The sequence below is a fragment of the Lissotriton helveticus genome, chromosome 2_2 (assembly GCF_964261635.1).
Source record: "Lissotriton helveticus chromosome 2_2, aLisHel1.1, whole genome shotgun sequence".
Lineage (NCBI taxonomy): Eukaryota > Metazoa > Chordata > Amphibia > Caudata > Salamandridae > Lissotriton > Lissotriton helveticus.
In genome coordinates this window covers 395804026-395821091 of record NC_136060.1, presented here as the reverse complement: position 1 = coordinate 395821091, position 17066 = coordinate 395804026, and the positions used below count along the sequence as shown (strand labels likewise).

The 17066-nt window shown below is 49.3% G+C and overlaps 1 protein-coding gene across 6 annotated transcripts in view; it reads left to right on the top strand.

Moving 5' to 3' along the window:
• The window catches only part of TACC3 (transforming acidic coiled-coil containing protein 3), a 475241-nt gene that overhangs the window by 352894 nt on the left and 105281 nt on the right, over nucleotides 1-17066 (top strand). The window lies entirely within an intron of this gene.

Below are 17066 nucleotides of genomic sequence, written 5' to 3'. Positions count from 1 at the left end.
AGTTAGGAATTAGCATTTAAAAAACCTTATTTTACTCACACAAAACCATTGAAATTCCATATATAGTTAGTTGCACTAACTATATATCGCGCACCCGCAATCCACTGCTGATCATGTCACATATTACATCATTCATGACATGGTCAGTGACATCACTGATGACAACATCCAGTGATTATGTGTTTCTATAAAGTTTAAATATGTTTTACATATTGAAGAATGAGTGGATGTATAAGTGTCTGAATGAAGGTTTTAGTAGGTGCGTGATTGACTGTATGAGTGAGTGATTAAATGCGTCTTACTGAATGCACGGGTTAGTGACTAAACTGTCTAAAAGTGTGCTTCAGTATGTCTGTTGTTGTGCAAGCTGCTGCACGTGTTGATCAGTAGCTATATAAGTAGCTATATGGGTTATTGATTGGTTGCACAAGTATTTGTATGGGAGACTGAGTGTGTGTATGGCTGGCTGGGAGGTGTGTGACTCTGTGCAGATCAATGTGTACTTGTATCAGTGATTCTATAAGAGAGTAACTATGTGTTAGTATATGTTTCAAAAATGTAAGGTGTTCTGTGTTTAACTGTATAGATGAGAAAATAGAAGTGTGATTGATTCTTTTCAGGACTGACTAGGTGTGTGAGTAACTCCATGGATGAGTGGCAGAGTGTGAGTGTCTGTATAGGTGTATGAGTGCATATGATAGTGTTGTAAAGATGAGTGATTGTATGTATGAATGATTGTATGAGTGAATGTGTGTGTAGACATAGGAATCAGTGAGTGCGTATGTAGTAACTAGTATTGGTGTGTCAATGGTTTCAAAAATGATACTCTCTATTTAACACTGGGTGTAACGGAGGTTATATTAGAGTGTGAGGAGATGCATTGTATTATCACATGAATGATATCATCAGTGATGTGATCATTGATGTCAAGTGAGATGTCATCAGTGATGTCATTTGAGATGTCATCAGTGATGTCATCAGTGATGTCACTGACCATGTCATGAATGATGTAATATGTGACATGATCAGCAGTGGATTGCGGGTGCGCGATATATAGTTAGTGCAACTAACTATATATGGAATTTCAATGGTTTTGTGTGAGTAAAATAAGGTTTTTTAAATGCTAATTCCTAACTATATATGGTCTATAACCTATGGTTTTTTCAGTGAATTTCAATGGTTTTTTAATAGCAAATATCATAAGCTGTCGAATGTCAAGTACGTGGTAAGTGAAAACATTTTCGTGTTTATGCACACTGATCTGCTTTGAATGGTGCCCCCCCCCCCTCATTTCTATTAGGAGTACTCTCTCTTTGCAGATAGTGAAAGGTAGTTAACGCAGGTCTTTGCCCCCATTGTAATCCGTCGTGCCTGCTTCTCTCTCCATTTGATTGATTGTTATCCAAGTATTTACTGTTTTAGAATTAGTTCTCTTTGGTTCATTCTCTATTTACAAACAAACACAGAGTCGCAATACTCTGTTCAGTCTTTGCAGATAACGAAAAATCGTGTAAAAAAAAAAGAAAAGGAATCGAGCAAAATCAGTAGGCCACTAATGGGATCTCTTTTTGACCTCGCTAAAATAGAAACATTAGGAACAACCCCTCATGACAAATACAAAACTAGTGAGATGAACTGAACTCCACACAATGATGGCTGCAAAACAACTCGGCTCCGCCACCCACCCCGCCCAAAATAACGATAAAGAACGGCTGCCATGATTGGTTGCGGAATGACCACGACGGAGCTACGAAATGGTGCTGCTCTCATGCTAACCCCAGCTTTAGTCTGAAACATCCAGAAACACTGTAGACTACCAATTCGATCAGTTCCGGTAGCGCCCCAATGTAACCCGGTAGAGAAGAACTAGCTCTCCCCTCTTTGACTGATGGTTCTTGTTGCCTGTCCCTTCTGTTGTCATTTAACAGAACTATTTAGCCTACTGAAAGGGGTTGTGTTCCGACCGCTGGTTGGTGGAGACATTTTGACTATATTCTGTACCTGCGTTGTCGCGTAATGCGTCATATGACGCGCCGCGTTAGCGCATCCGGAAGTCATCCGGGGCGCGCAGCGCGTAACGTAAGCATAACAAGTCATGTGACTTGTTAATAAAACTTTTCATTGGTTCATTTTACTTTTCTTATTGTAATGATGAAAGGCTTGGTCATATGACCTAAAAATTACGCTTTTCATTACTTCCGAACATTATTTTTTCTTAAATATATGTTATAATGTTCCAGGCTAATGTACTTTCCCGGAAATTTTACAACTGTCCTGCAAGTAAAATATATTCTTTTTTCGAGAAAAAGAGCGTTTCTTTGTCCCATGACGGAGCCGTTGAGCAAAAGAGGGTCGAGCTGCTGTCTTAGTCGCCGATACGCCTGAATATGAGATTCTTATCGATCACTTTATGTTGCAGGAATAGAAAACACAACAGCCCTTGACCATTTATCTTTACTGCGTTCCTTCGTATTATACCTTTTACCCTTCATGTAATTGGTCTGCTTTATTTCACTTGCCTTTTAATGATTCTAAAACAGTCACTATTATTAAAAACTTTACCAATGTATATACTACTACCATGTTTTCTTTTAAAAACCTTTATTGAGAAAATTTCATTATGCAAATACGAGCCTATAACCACGTGGGCCTGCCACAGAGCAAACTGTAATCGTATATGATGAATATACATTTACACTGTAGAGGAACGTAACGGGCGGGCCATTAGGTTGCAAGAACTAAGGTGTCTAACAGTTACGGAATCGGTGGACGTGCATTTTATAATTAAAATACGACAGGGCCAGTTACAATAAAATTATCTAGATATACATTTGCGGGCAAGTACCATGGGTGACGTTAATTCGAACTTTCAACAGTACAGTAATCAATAACACATCAGAACTTAATATCAATAGGGATGTCGAAATATTCAATCAATTCTCGTCCCCGCCCGCCATGTGCTTCAAAACTGCATACGTATCTCGTGATTTCAAGGTTCTGCAACCAGTACACAACAAGGAGTTACGAGTCCCATTTATTCTGGCGCCATTTTGGGCGAGGACGGGCAGGTCCAGGATATAGTCAAAATGTCTCTACCAACCATCGACTATGATGATCTTCATATGCTGTATTTATTAGAGTAACACTCATCTGTCCACATGAAATTAATTTGCCACAATCTAAACATGTCATTTTAATCTTTCCAAAGTTCTTCTAAATATTTGGGACCGTTTCCCTTGCCTCTGAAGCTCTCAGTGCCACTTCTTTGATGAATGTACTAGCAGGTCAGGGGTTCTCCTCCAAATCTCTCTTTTATGCAGCACTATAATTAATTGGTGCCACCTCTCCATATGACGATGCATGGTATAGTTACCACAACTATATTTTTTTTCGGTTCCTCTGGAGAGTTCATCGTGGCAGATGAAGCGTGTAACGTACCGGGCATTTACCTTTTTTTGCATGTACAGGAAAGGAAAAAAAAATCGAGCGTCCGAGTTCTAAGGTGTCCCAGGGCCATTTTGGTGGACCAGGCCCAAATCCAAAGAACAGCCATCTCACAGGCTAATGGGGCGACCCACGCCGAGTTTCAGCATTGTAGTATGACCACACAAGTACAGCAACTTGCTAGACATCACCTCGGTGCCATCCGGATCTCGGCGCCCCACTGCAGATGAAGTGCCTCTCAACTATGAAACCACCACGGTGACATCCGGATCTTGGCGCGTTGTGCTGCCTTCGGCCTATTCGCACATCGGTCCGCTACTGACGCCATCTCACAGGCTAATGGGGCGACCCACGCCGAGTTTCAGCATTGTAGGATGACCACACCAGTACAGCAACTTGCTAGACATCACCTCGGTGCCATCCGGATCTCGGCGCCCCACTGCAGATGAAGTGCCTCTCAACTATGAAACCACCACGGTGACATCCGGATCTTGGCGCGTTGTGCTGCCTTCGGCCTATTCGCACATCGGTCCGCTACTGACGCCATCTCACAGGCTAATGGGGCGACCCACGCCGAGTTTCAGCATTGTAGGATGACCACACCAGTACAGCAACTTGCTAGACATCACCTCAGTGCCATCCGAATCTTGGCATCTCAACGCCTAGTGGTATCTTCCATACAAAAAATATTGTTACGCTGCCTTTGGCCCCATTCGCACATCAGTCCGCAACTTAGACACCACCTCGGTGCCATCCGGATCTTGGAATGTCAGCACCTTTTGGTGTCTTCTCGTCAGAAAATATTGTTGCGCTGCCTTTGGCCCCATTCGCACATCAGTCCGCTACTGACGCCATCTCACAGGCTAATGGGGCGCCCCACGCCGACTTTCAGCATTGTAGAATAACCACACCAGTACAGCAACTTGCTAGACATCACCTCGGTGCCATCCGGATCTCGGCGCCCCACTGCAGATGAAGTGCCTCTCCACTATGAAACCACCACGGTGACATCCGGATCTTGGCGCGTTGTGCTGCCTTCGGCCTATTCGCACATCGGTCCGCTACTGACGCCATCTCACAGGCTAATGGGGCGACCCACGCCGAGTTTCAGCATTGTAGGATGACCACACCAACTTGCTAGACATCACCTCAGTGCCATCCGAATCTTGGCATCTCAACGCCTAGTGGTATCTTCCATACAAAAAATATTGTTACGCTGCCTTTGGCCCCATTCGCACATCAGTCCGCAACTTAGACATCACCTCGGTGCCATCCGGATCTTGGCATCTCAGCGCCTTGTGGTGTCAGTCAGAAAATATTGTTGTGCTGCCTTCGGCCTATTCGCACATCGGTCCGCTACTGACGCCATCTCACAGGCCAACGGGGCGCCCCACGCCGACTTTCAGCATTGTAGGATGGCCACACCAGTGCGGCAACTTGCTACACACCACCTCGGTGCCATCCGGATCTTGGCATCTCAGCGCCTTGTGGTGTCTTCTACTCCGGAAATATAGTAGAAAATATTGTTGCGCTGCCTTTGGCCCCATTCACACATCAGTCCGCTACTGACACCATCTCACAGGCCAACGGGGCGCCCCACGCCGACTTTCAACATTGTAGGATGGCCACAGAAGTGCGACAACTTACTAGACACCATCTCGGTGCCATCCGGATCTTGGCGCGTTGTGCTGCCTTCGGCCTATTCGCACATCGGTCCGCTACTGACGCAAACTCACAGGCCAACGGGGCGCCCAACGCCGACTTTCAGCATTGTAGGATGGCCACACCAGTGCTGCAACTTGCTGGACACCACCTCGGTGCCATCCGGATCTTGGCGCGTTGTATTGCCTTCGGCCTATTCGCACATCGGTCCGCTACTGACGCCGCCTCACGTGCCAACGTATTTTCTCCGCATTTTATACCCTATGCCGCATAACAGGTCATGTGACTTGTTTATAAAACTTTTCATTGGTTCATTTTACTTTTGGTTTCCTAATGATGGAAGGCTTGATCATATGACCTAAAAACAACACTTTTCATTGGATGAAAACTTTTTTTTTCCCCCCAAACGATGAAAGCCCCACCTTGTTTCTGGATGTTTCAGACTAAACTGGCGTCACCATGAGAGCACCACCATCTCGTAGCTCCGTCGTGGTCATTCCGCGAGCAATCATGGCAGCCGCTCCCCACCAGAAGCCTGCAGGAGTCGGGCCCCCAAAACTTTTGATGAATTCTCAAGGCGAAGGGGACGCTTTCGAGAATGGGGTCCAAGACCTAGCAGACAAGCGTCCGATTTCCAAGGTGTCCCAGGGCCATTTCAGTGGACCACGCCCAAAAAGGAAAGAGCCTGCCGCCATTTTGAGAGTCCTGTGGCAGCCGCCTATCGCTGCACCGCAAGAGTGGGCGCAACTCAGCTGAATGGCGGATTTTGACACAGTGGACCAAAAGCGGACGGAATGGCAACTGAAACGGTAAAGGGGCGCCCCACTAAAACAGATGAGACTCCACCTGGAGAGGCCCGTTCACGCCGCCTCCCCCGGGGCGCTCCACGCCGTTATTCGGAGCAGCATTGTAGGATACCAAAACCAGTGCGGCAACTTACTGGACATCACCTTGGTGCCATCGTTCTGCTGCCTTGGAACTATTCGCACAACAGTTTGCTACTGATGACCCACCCCCCGCGACGCCCCACGCCGTTATTTGCTGGGTGGCAACTTACTAGACATCACTTTCGTGTCATCTAGATTTCGGCGCGTTCTGCTGCCTTGGAACTATTCGCACAACAGTTTGCTACTGATCACCCACCCCCCGCGACGCCCCACGCCGGAAATCTGGACGTTGTGCTGCGTTGGGACTATTCGCACAGCCGACCGCTACTTCGTTGTTTTTCTCTAAAAATGTTTATATGTTATTACTATTTTTGTTTTCTTGTATATATTTATAAATTATTAAAGTTTTATAATCTTACTACTTTGTCGGAGTGCTATATATTTTTAATGTGACACATAATTGTAAAAACTTTGATGTACAAAGAGTCATCCCTGGAATCTTCCGCTTCACGCTCGGTCCCCTCCCCAATCACAATACAGGATGGTTTTCAGATAATAGCAACGCTTCTGCTGTGACGGATCTCATCGAGTGTGGGCCTTGATCTACTATAACTCCTTTGAAGAGGGGTGATTCTTTACAGCTGTGGCCATAAACTACATCTGCAGGGCTAGCTGATAGCCTAGGACCGGCCTGGACAATCGGACACAGAGGAAAAGGAGTGTCAGAGGGTGCGGTAGTGAATAGGGCGAAAGGGAGGTGTCGGGCGGGCACAGGGTGTGATTCTCAGGGAAGAGCAGCGCAGATGGGGGGAGGTTTATTACCCATGCATAAGACAGAGAGCGGGGGTGACCACTGCCTGGGTGAGATGCTTGCGAGGGTGGGGAGCCATGCTAAGGATCGACAGCGTGCACAGAGTGGGTCTGGTCAAGGCATCTAAAATGGCTGCCGTGCACGACAAAAGTGTGGCATTTGAAAAAAGACAAGATGGCGCACACAATGTTTTTCAACAATTCCTGATTTCCTTCGAATCGAACGTTAACAGACGTTGGGGCATATTACCAAAGTTAAGCGATATTTATCCCTAACGATGCATTGCAAAGATTTTTTTACCGTCAGAAATTATCGCAGATAAACCTTGCTATTATCAAGGTTTATCGCAAATACGATAAAAAACGAGCGCAATGCATTAATATCGCTGAAAACTCCGCGATATTCATGCATTACCGAGCTAATGCTCTTAGCCATGTTATCCACCTCCCATTGGATAACATGGCTAAGAACTGCTCAGGGCAGCTGTTACTTTTTGGAGATATTCGCGCTTATCTCGAATATTTCCAAAAGTTGATAATAGGAGATAGCGATGTTAGCGACTGTTTCCAGTCGCTAACATCTTGGCATGCCCACTTTGCATGTCATTAGTGATAAATATCACTCACATGCAAAGTGGGACCCAAGATGGTCGCTATCTCCTACTAGCCGTCGCTAACTGGTGTTAGCAACACCTAGGTAATACAGATATAATTTTATCTCCGCGAAGCGGAGCGCTGTTACAGATATATATCTTGTTTTTGAACGTTAATTTCTCAAAATGCACTGAAGCACATATATTGAGACATAGCAAAGGCACATCGGGCTACCAGTCCCTAATATTTTACCAAGTTTCGTGCAAATCCATTCAGCCGTTTTATTATTATTATTTTTTTTTTTTGCCCCGCGGGGCCCTTTTAAAACCTCCACATCAAACCTAGGGGGTCAGCGAGGATCTACTATGCCCCCTTATGGTCATTTGCCCCTTCGCTTTGGCCTCCTCTTGTCTCTCGATCCTACCGAGAGACAAGATGGCGGCCGCTACGTACTGTTTGGGATGTTTACAGACACCGGAGAGCCAATCAGCTTCGCTTCGCAAAGCTCCGTAACGCGAAAAGTACGCGAAGCGGTGCGCTGTTACAGATATATATCTTTTTTTGAACGTTAATTTCTCAAAATCCACTGAAGCACATATATTGAGACCTAGCAAAGGCACATCGGGCTACCAGTCCCTACAATTTTGCCAAGTTTCGTGCAAATCCATTCAGCCGTTCGATTATTATTATTATTTATTTTTTTTGCCCGGCGGGGCCCTTTTAAAACCTCCACATCAAACCTAGGGGGTCAGCGAGGATCTACTATGCCCCCTTATGGTCATTTGCCCCTTCGCTTTGGCCTCCTCTTGTCTCTCGATCCTACCGAGAGACAAGATGGCGGCCGCTACGGACTGTTTGGTTCTCTGGCGTCTGTCAACATTCCAATCAGCTTCGCTTCACAAAGCTCCGTTGCGCGAAAAGTACGCGTCCTGGGCCGCTGCCCGGTCCGCTGTTACAGATATATATCTTTTTTTAAACGTTAATTTCTCAAAATCCACTGGAGCACATATATTGAAACCTACAAAAGGCACATCGGGCTACCAGTCCCTACAATTTTGCCAAGTTTCGTGCAAATCCATTCAGCCGTTCGGGCTAAAAGTGAGGCCAACCGCCCTATGGAAAACTCAATGTTAAAAACACGTTTTGGGACCCCCCTTTTTTCTCGGCCCCCCCTTGACGAACCCCCCCCAAATTTTCAAAGGCTGCTCAGAAACAAAATGTGCCATTTTCCTGAAAATTTCAGCCAATTCCGTCCACAAACGGCAAAGTTATTAGACATAGAATTTTCAAAAAACCCATAGAGAAAAAATCCTAACTATATATACCTACTGGCGACCGCCAGTAGGTAATGTATATGTATATATTTATATATATATGTTTTTGGGGGTACTTGACTTGAAAAGCTGTTTACTTCAAAGGACAAATAACATGTTAATGTTTAGGTTAAATTTCACAAATTCATTTCTGATCAAAATAATGGGCAATTTTGCGATCACAGGATTCAGGAATTTAGGATTCTCTTTCGGGGGATCATCCAATAATTAATAGTCCTAACCACTGAATAGTCCCGCCCATGTGAGGGGACCCTGGAGCACTTCTTAAAATGTTTGCGTGTGTGTTAGCCAGAAACCGATCCTAGGATGCTTTATTCCGGTCCAGGTAAGACCTGGCTTGGCAGTTCGGTCTGAACTGTTCCCATGAGGCACAGGGTCAAGACTGATTTGCATATGGCCATGTCTGAACTGGGGTGGCTTTGTGAGCAAAATAATGATGGATTAAACCCAGATCGGTGACTAGGGGTGAATGTTTTGCCATTGTGCAACATTCCGTCCATCTTGTGTGTTTTGCCATTAATTAAAACTGACGATATAAAATCTTTCACGAACCTTTATTAAAAGGAAAGGGAAAATTAGACCTTTTTAGGCAATAGACTGCCATTCAAAAAATGAGAGCATACTGCCACTGTGACCCATCATGCCTCACAGGTCCGTTCATTTCTCCGGCACATACTGTTAGGATCCTGGAGCATTGGGCTCTGCCATTTGACAGACTAGCCTCTGAAAACTAATGTCTGATCTTTCTCAGTACCTTGAGTACAGAGAACCCTTTTTTCTGTAGTAGGGGATCTCTGTTAGTCATATTCTAGTGAATAGTCCCGCCCATGTGCGTGGACCCGGAGCAATCAAAAATAATCTCTTAAGTTGTCAAAAAATGCAGAACTGCACAGACACTTAAGAGAGAATTTAAAGACCGATAATGCAGCCTATATCCACAGGCTACACTGTCCAGTACTTCAACTAGAAATTCCACCAAAAATCCACAAACAGCACAGCCTGTCCAGATTTCTCCACAGAGAAAAAACTTGCCTTTACCAGCAAAACCCTCTAGAATGATAGAGAGGAAAAAATGGACAGACAAGCCCCATAGGCTGTCATTATGTGGCTCAGAACAGGATACTGTGCCTTTAAGAGAACTTTCCAGCACTCTCACAGTATCCCAGAATGCACTGCAGGTCCCTTTTACTTTCAGTTCTTTTTTCCGGCTCCTGCTAGCAGGACCCTGGAGCATTGAGCTCTCCCTTTCTAAGGGTTTATTTAGTGATTTTTCACTTTTTCAAATATTGAGTGTTTCATTTGAAGCACTTGTTGCTTTCTTCCCTGTGTGTGTTTCTGAGCACCCTTTTATTTGTCAAAATGCCTGCTTTGTTTGACAAATGCCCAGAGTGCTCAAGGAAGAAGGCCAAGTCGGACCCACATGAGGTGTTCATCATCTGCCTTCCCTCGTCTCATGTCCCAGAGGAGTGTGGCATTTGCCAGGGCTTCTCCAGCAGGACCCTGAGAGATAGGATGAAGATCAGGCTCCAAGGCCTGGAAGACAGAAGACTGAAGGCACAAGGTGGGTCTGGGCAGGCTTCCTCTGCCCATGCTGAGGCCTCTGTGGGGCCCCCCAGGGGTAGGAAGACCAGCAAACGTCCCTATTCGCCGTCGGCGTCGATTTCACTGACGACGGCGTCGAGAGGGATGACTGCAGTCTGTTCCCCGTTTCCCCAGGGCTCTGGGTCGAAGCAGAGGGGTCGAAGCAGAGTCGGCGCTCGGCGTTGAGGGAACTGAATAGACCGCCGTTGAGATCACCGGTGACGATTTCGGCGGCGGCGAGTAATCTACGTCGAGAGGTGGCCCGGCGTTGGCGCTCGCCGTCAAGGCGACTTCGCGTCGGCGAAGAGGAGGTCGTCGTCGTCGTCGAGGGGATCCTTGACGTCGAGGCGAAGGCGCATCCGCCGTCGAGGCGAAGGCGTCCGCCGTCGAGGCGAAGGCGTCCGCCGTCGGGGCGACGTTCTTCGACGCCAAAGAGGCGCAGAAAGAGTTCTGGCGCCAGGAGTCAGTCTAGCCGGCGGCATGTGCCGATAGGGGACTCCATCACCTCAGCCTAGGAAGGAAGGAAGGTCACCGGGCTCGGTGTACTCTGAAGTGTATACACCTTCTAAGCCGAGGTCGGCTACTCCTCCTCCTCCCTTGCCCAGAGGACCTCCGCTGCGGGCTCCCACCCTGCCTCCACTTCCGCCTCAGCCTCATCCTCTTCCTCGGCTCCCATCTGGGGGACCGCCTCTGGTTCCTCCGAGGACAGCTTCACTGCCACGCTATCTGACTGCGCCTAAGGGGACCCCTCAGCCGAGGCCCCCAGTCAGGCCAAAGTCGACTACTCCTGTGAGGCCTGTGGAGCGTCCGAAGCCAAGGAAATCGCGTTCTCGCTCCGGTCGGAGGGGGAGATCGCGGAGTCGTCACAGGTCATCAACGAGGTCAAGACGATGCCACAGGAGGTGCAGATCACGGTCCTGCTCGGACTCTTCTGGGACAAGGGACTACTCACCGACTTGTCGGAATCCCCTGAGACGAGGGTGTCACCCGTAGACGACATCGTCACATTCCAAGATGTTCTGCTAAGGGGTGCAGCGAAGTTGGGCGTCACGGTGACGGTGCCTACGCCCACGACGTTCGTGATTTTCGAGACGCTCCACAAAAAGCACCTGTCTCAACCACTGCTGCCTCTAGTACCCGGATTGGTAGAACCCGCTGAGGAACTGTTTCTCTCTCCCGCGGTGACGAAGGCTGCTCCCTCCAGACTCCTTAAGTACCGGGCCCCGTATTCTGACCCGGCTTTCCTTTGGATGGATCTGACACCGGACTCTGTCATAGTGACGGTGGCTAGGAAGCAGCATGCCACCACCCCTTCTTCCACGGTACCTCCTGATAAGGAGAGCCGCTGGATAGACTCGGCAGGTAGAAAGGTCTGCGGGACGGCATCTACTGCAATAAAGGCTGCTAGTGCCGCGGCTTTGCTAGGGCGATACGATCGTGCCCTATGGGAGTACCTCCAGCAATTTGCCGAGCTCCTTCCTCGAGAGAAGAAAGAGGACTTTCAAGAGATTCTGACAGAGGGGATGCTGGTGTCGAACCAACTCATCAGCGCAGCGGCTGACGTGTCTCTTCTGGCGGCACATGGGTACTGTCATGGTTTCAACCAACGGTGCCACGCTTTGCTTCGCTGTATTTCGCTCAAGCCAGAGGCTCAGCAGCGGGTGGCCAAACTGTCTTTCTCGGGGGAAACCCTGTTTGGCAAGCATATGGACGACGAAATGGCCCGCATGAAAGCGGAGGCCGAGACCCTGACGGCTGTCGGGTTGGTGAAACCCAAGGAGAAGAGGACCTACTGCCCGTTCCAGAGACGGTTCGGGGGGCAAGGCAGGGGGCGAGGACAGGCTTCGGGACAGCAACAGCAACAGCAGAAGCAGTTCCGGAGGCCCTTCCAGAAGGGCAGAGGCCAGCAGTCCGCAGCGGCGACCAAGGGCCCGGCTGGGTCTAGGCCCTGAGCGGTTACTTCCCCAACATCCGTTACCCACTCCGGGTGGGGGGGGGAAGCGTTCAAATTTTTCTGGCAGAGTGTAGAAAAATTACTCCGGACAAGTGGGTGCTGAATATTGTTTGCAATGGATACAGTCTTCGGTTCATCAGCCCGCCTCCAGCGATTCCTCCGGTCAGCTTGCAGTTTCTGCTACGAGAGCTCCAGGCGGAGGCCGATATCCTGTTAAGGAAAAGGGCGATAGTAGACGTACCTTTGTCTCAAAGGGGAAGAGGTCTGTACTCCCGGTTCTTTCTGGTTCGCAAGAAGGACAAGAAAGAGTTCCGGCCCATTCTGGATTTGCGACAAGCAAACAAATGGATTCGCAGAGAGAAATTTCGCATGCTGTCGTTGCATCAGATATATCCTCAGCTGCAACAGGGAGACTGGCTCTGTGCTATAGACCTACATGATGCGTACTTCCATGTGCCCATTGCACACAAACACAGGAAGTTCCTGCGATTCCAAGTCGGCGCCAATCATTATCAGTACACAGTACTGCCATTCGGGCTGAAGTCTGCGCCCAGAATTCTCGAAGTGCATGGCAGTGGTAGCTGCACACCTGTGGAAGAACAAGGTTTTTGTCTACCCGTACCTGGATGATTGGTTGATCAAGGCCTCCTCCTTCTCGGAAGCTCAAGCGCACTTTCAGAAGACGTGCGTTCTCTTGAACATGCTGGGGTTACACATCAACATGTCCAAGTCTGTCCCGACTCCGGTCCAGTGCATACAGTACTTGGGAGCCTCCATCAATACGCTGTCAGCAAGCGTGTCTCCTTCGGAGAAGAGACGATTATCACTCCTTCGGAAAGCTCAGGCTCTTATGACCGCTCCATCTACAACAGTGAGGACGGTGTCTTCTCTACTGGGGTCGATGGCCTCTTGTATCTTCCTCACGCCACACGTACGGCTGCACATGAGACCATTGCAGGAGTGCTTGGAGGATCAGTGGGATCAGAGGAAAGGATCTTGGGACGACAAGATACGACTGTCTGCATGCTCTTCAGTCTCTGAAGTGGTGGTGTTCAGCGGAGAATCTCCTCAGAGGGGTTCCCTTCCACAAGGACATTCCCACGCAGACTATCGTGACGGATGCGTCGCTCCATGGCTGGGGAGTGCACTCCGGAGACTTACAGATACAAGGAACGTGGTCCCCGACTGAGTCCACGTATCACATCAATTTCCTGGAACTCATAGCTGTTCACTTGGCACTGAATGAATGAATGAATGAATACCTTCTTCTATAGCGCATGGCTACTCTTGAGCATCCCAGCGCTGTAAGACCAAGGGAACAGGAAGACACTATTGAAACAAGTGTGTCTTTAAACGCTTCCTGAAAGCGAGATGATTAGACTCATGCCTGATGTTATCTGGGAGTGCGTTCCATTCTTTAGCTGCATGCACAGAGCCGGCGGCCACCCATCCGCGCCAGCTTTATCCTGGGAACTACCAACAAGTTCCGCTGGTTGGATCTCAGAGATCTCACTGATCGATGGCGACAGAAGAGAGGATCCAGAATCTGCGGTCCAGCGCCATAGATGGACTTATGCGCCAAGCACAATGTTCATCCGTCCTTTCAGACCAACTCTCTGCTTGTACAGACGGACAATACGACCACGATGTATTACCTCAACAAGCAGGGGGGTTCGAGATCGCGTACTCTGTCGCAGGAGGCGCAGGCAATCTGGTACTGGCTTCTGACCAGAGGGCGGACGATAACGGCTACCCATTTACCAGGTGTGCAGAATGTTCAGGCAGACACACTGAGCAGGCTGATTCAGGAAAACCACGAATGGGTCATAAACGACGAAGTACTAGGAGAAGTCTTCGCAAGGTGGGGGACTCCAGACGTAGATCTGTTTGCCACTGCCGAAAACCGCAAATGCCGAGACTTTGCCTCCAGGTACTACCAGCAGGGGCGCTGGGGAATGCGTTATGGATCAACTGGTCGACCAGCTTTCTGTACGCTTTTCCACCCATTCCCCTGATTCCAGCGGTGCTCATCAAGCTGTCCCAGTCCAGGGCGCTGAGGATCCTCATTGCCCCGGAATGGCCCAGGCAGTGGTGGTTCACGGACCTGTTTCACCGGTCTCTCCTTCCTCACATACTGCTGCTGTGCTGGCCGGACCTTCTCACGAAGTTCGGGGGGCAGATTGTGCACCCCAACCTCTTGTCTTTGAATTTGGCGGCATGGCTCCAGAGATAGTGCAATATGGCCATTTGAATCTACCAGAAGATTGTATGGACATACTGAAGGTGGCTAAGCGACCTTCCACTAGGACTTCCTATGCTTACAAGTGGAAGAGATTTTGCATCTGGTGCAAGTTATGTTATGTTATTTATGTTTTTTATATAGCGCAACGGATACTCAAAAAGAGTGTCCCGGCGCTTTGAGTAAGGGGAACAGATTCAGAATAACATAAAGCAATTAAAAAAGAAAACAACACACACGCAGAGAACAAGGAAGAGCGGCTAGGGAGGCCTACTGGGTAAACAACCAGGTTTTAAGACCTCTCCTAAAGTCCAAAAGACTGGTCGCTCCCCGAAGTGAGAGTGGAAGCGCATTCCACATCTGTGGGGCCAGCAGACTGAAAGAGCGGCCGCCCAAACGAGCTCTCTTAATACGAGGGACGGCCGCCATAAACAACGATTCAGACCGCAGAGAGCGGCCCGGCTGGTAAAAGACCACTCTCTTTTGGAGATGTTTTGCTCCTACTGCGTGGAGTGCCTTATAGGCCAATATCATGGCCTTAAAAGCGATCCGTTTACGGATCGGTAGCCAATGCAAAGTCCTCATTAGCCCGGAGGCGCTGGCACGTCTGTTTAGACCAAAAATGGCCCTGGCCGCCGCGTTCTGCGCAACCTGAAGCCGCTGCAGCAGGTACTCAGGTAGGCCCAGGTAACGAATGTTGGCGTAATCCAACCTGGAGCCTATCAGGGCCTGCACTGTCAGCCTCCTATGCTCCTCCGACAAAAGAGGCAGGAACCTCCGCAGCATTTTTAAAAGACCGAAGCAGGTGCCGGTCACCCCAAAAATCTGGGCTTTCATTGACAGTCCCCCATCCATCTTAACCCCCAAGTTCTTAGCCATAGGGGAAGAACCCGACGGAGGGAACATGTCAATGGGCCACCAGGCCTGCCAGCTAGGCTCCGCATCGCACCCGAAAAAGAGTACCTCGGACTTATCGGAATTGCACTTGAGGCTGTGCAGTTGGAACCATGAAAACACAGCCCCAAGGCAATTCCGGATACTCTCCCCGTCAAAGTCGGCCCCTCTCTCGCAAGAGAAGAGGAGCTGGGTGTCGTCGGCATATGACACGATCCGGACACCGAAAGACTCCACGACCGCCGCCAAGGGGGTCAGAAAGATGTTAAAGAGGGTCGGGCTCAAAATAGAGCCCTGAGGGACCCCGACTCCCAATGGCGGCATCACAGCGGTGTCAGGCGGCGTCCAGATCGTTTGCCGGCGGTCGGCAAGAAAGGATGAAAACCATTTGAGCACCGTCCCCCGCAGGCCAATCTCATAGAGTCTTGCGAGAAGGCCATCATGGGGGACGGTGTCAAAAGCCGCCGACAAGTCCAACAACACCAGCATGACTTTACCCCCGGTATCCAACACTCCCTTGATGGTTTCAGAAACCTCAAGGAGCGCGGTTTCGGTGCTACGATTTGTACGGAAGCCAGACTGGGAGTCGTGCAAGATCTCATGAGACTCCAGGAAATTGGAGAGCACCGACTGGACGTGCTTCTCCAGGATTTTAACGAGGGCCGGCAACAGCGAAATCGGTCTATGATTGGCTGGGACCTTCGGGTCGAGCCCCGGTTTCTTTAGCAGCGGAATGACCATTGCCTGCTTCCATCCTGGCGGAACCACTCCCTGACTCAACGAAAGATTGAGAAGAGGGTTCGCCAGTGGGTTAACCACCTCCGCCAACTTACCCAAAAGCTTAGCTGGGCATGGGTCAAGTGGCGACCCAGATTTTAAATTGCCCATAAGTGCTAAGGAGGCAGAGGCCGGCAAAGATGGAAACTCGGCCAAGACGGCGCCCTGCCAAACGGGAGGGGAAAGGCCAGCCGCGGGAGTAGGCGATGTTTCCTCAGGCGCTCCCGATGGAAAAGAGTCCTGTATAAGCTTTATCTTGGCCGTAAAAAAACAGGCAAGATCCGCCGCCCAGGACTCTAAGGGCACCTCATCCGACGTGACGGTCCGAGGAGAAATAAATTCTCTCACAATAGTAAAGATCTCCTTACTAGAGTTCGAGGCTGCGTCAATTCTACCCGCAAGATAGATTTTCTTTGCAAGGCGGATATCCCGATGGTAGGCATTCACCACGAGTTTATAGGCAGACCTATCCACACTGTCATAGTGTGCCCGCCAGGCCCTTTCGGCTACCTTGCACTGCTGCCGCGTAGCCCGCAGTGCTGCAGTAAACCAAGGGGCCGAGACCCGCTTTGATGTTAAGCGGGGAGGCAGCACCGGGGCCAGATCATCAAGCCTATCCACAAGCCACTCCTGCAGGGACTCCAAGTCTCTCTCCAGGTCCCCGACAAGAGGACAGGGGTGATCCACAGCGGCCTGAGCTAACATCTCAGGGGTCACTCTAATAAAAGCTCTGGCAGCACCTACCCGTTGCTGAGGGACAGGGATGGACGACCTGACAATGCCACTGATAGAAAATTTGGCGAGGCAGTGATCCAACCACAAGACCGGAAGAATCTCTTTCACCACCAAAGGTGAAGTGGAAAAGACCTGATCCAGCGTGTGCCCCTTAG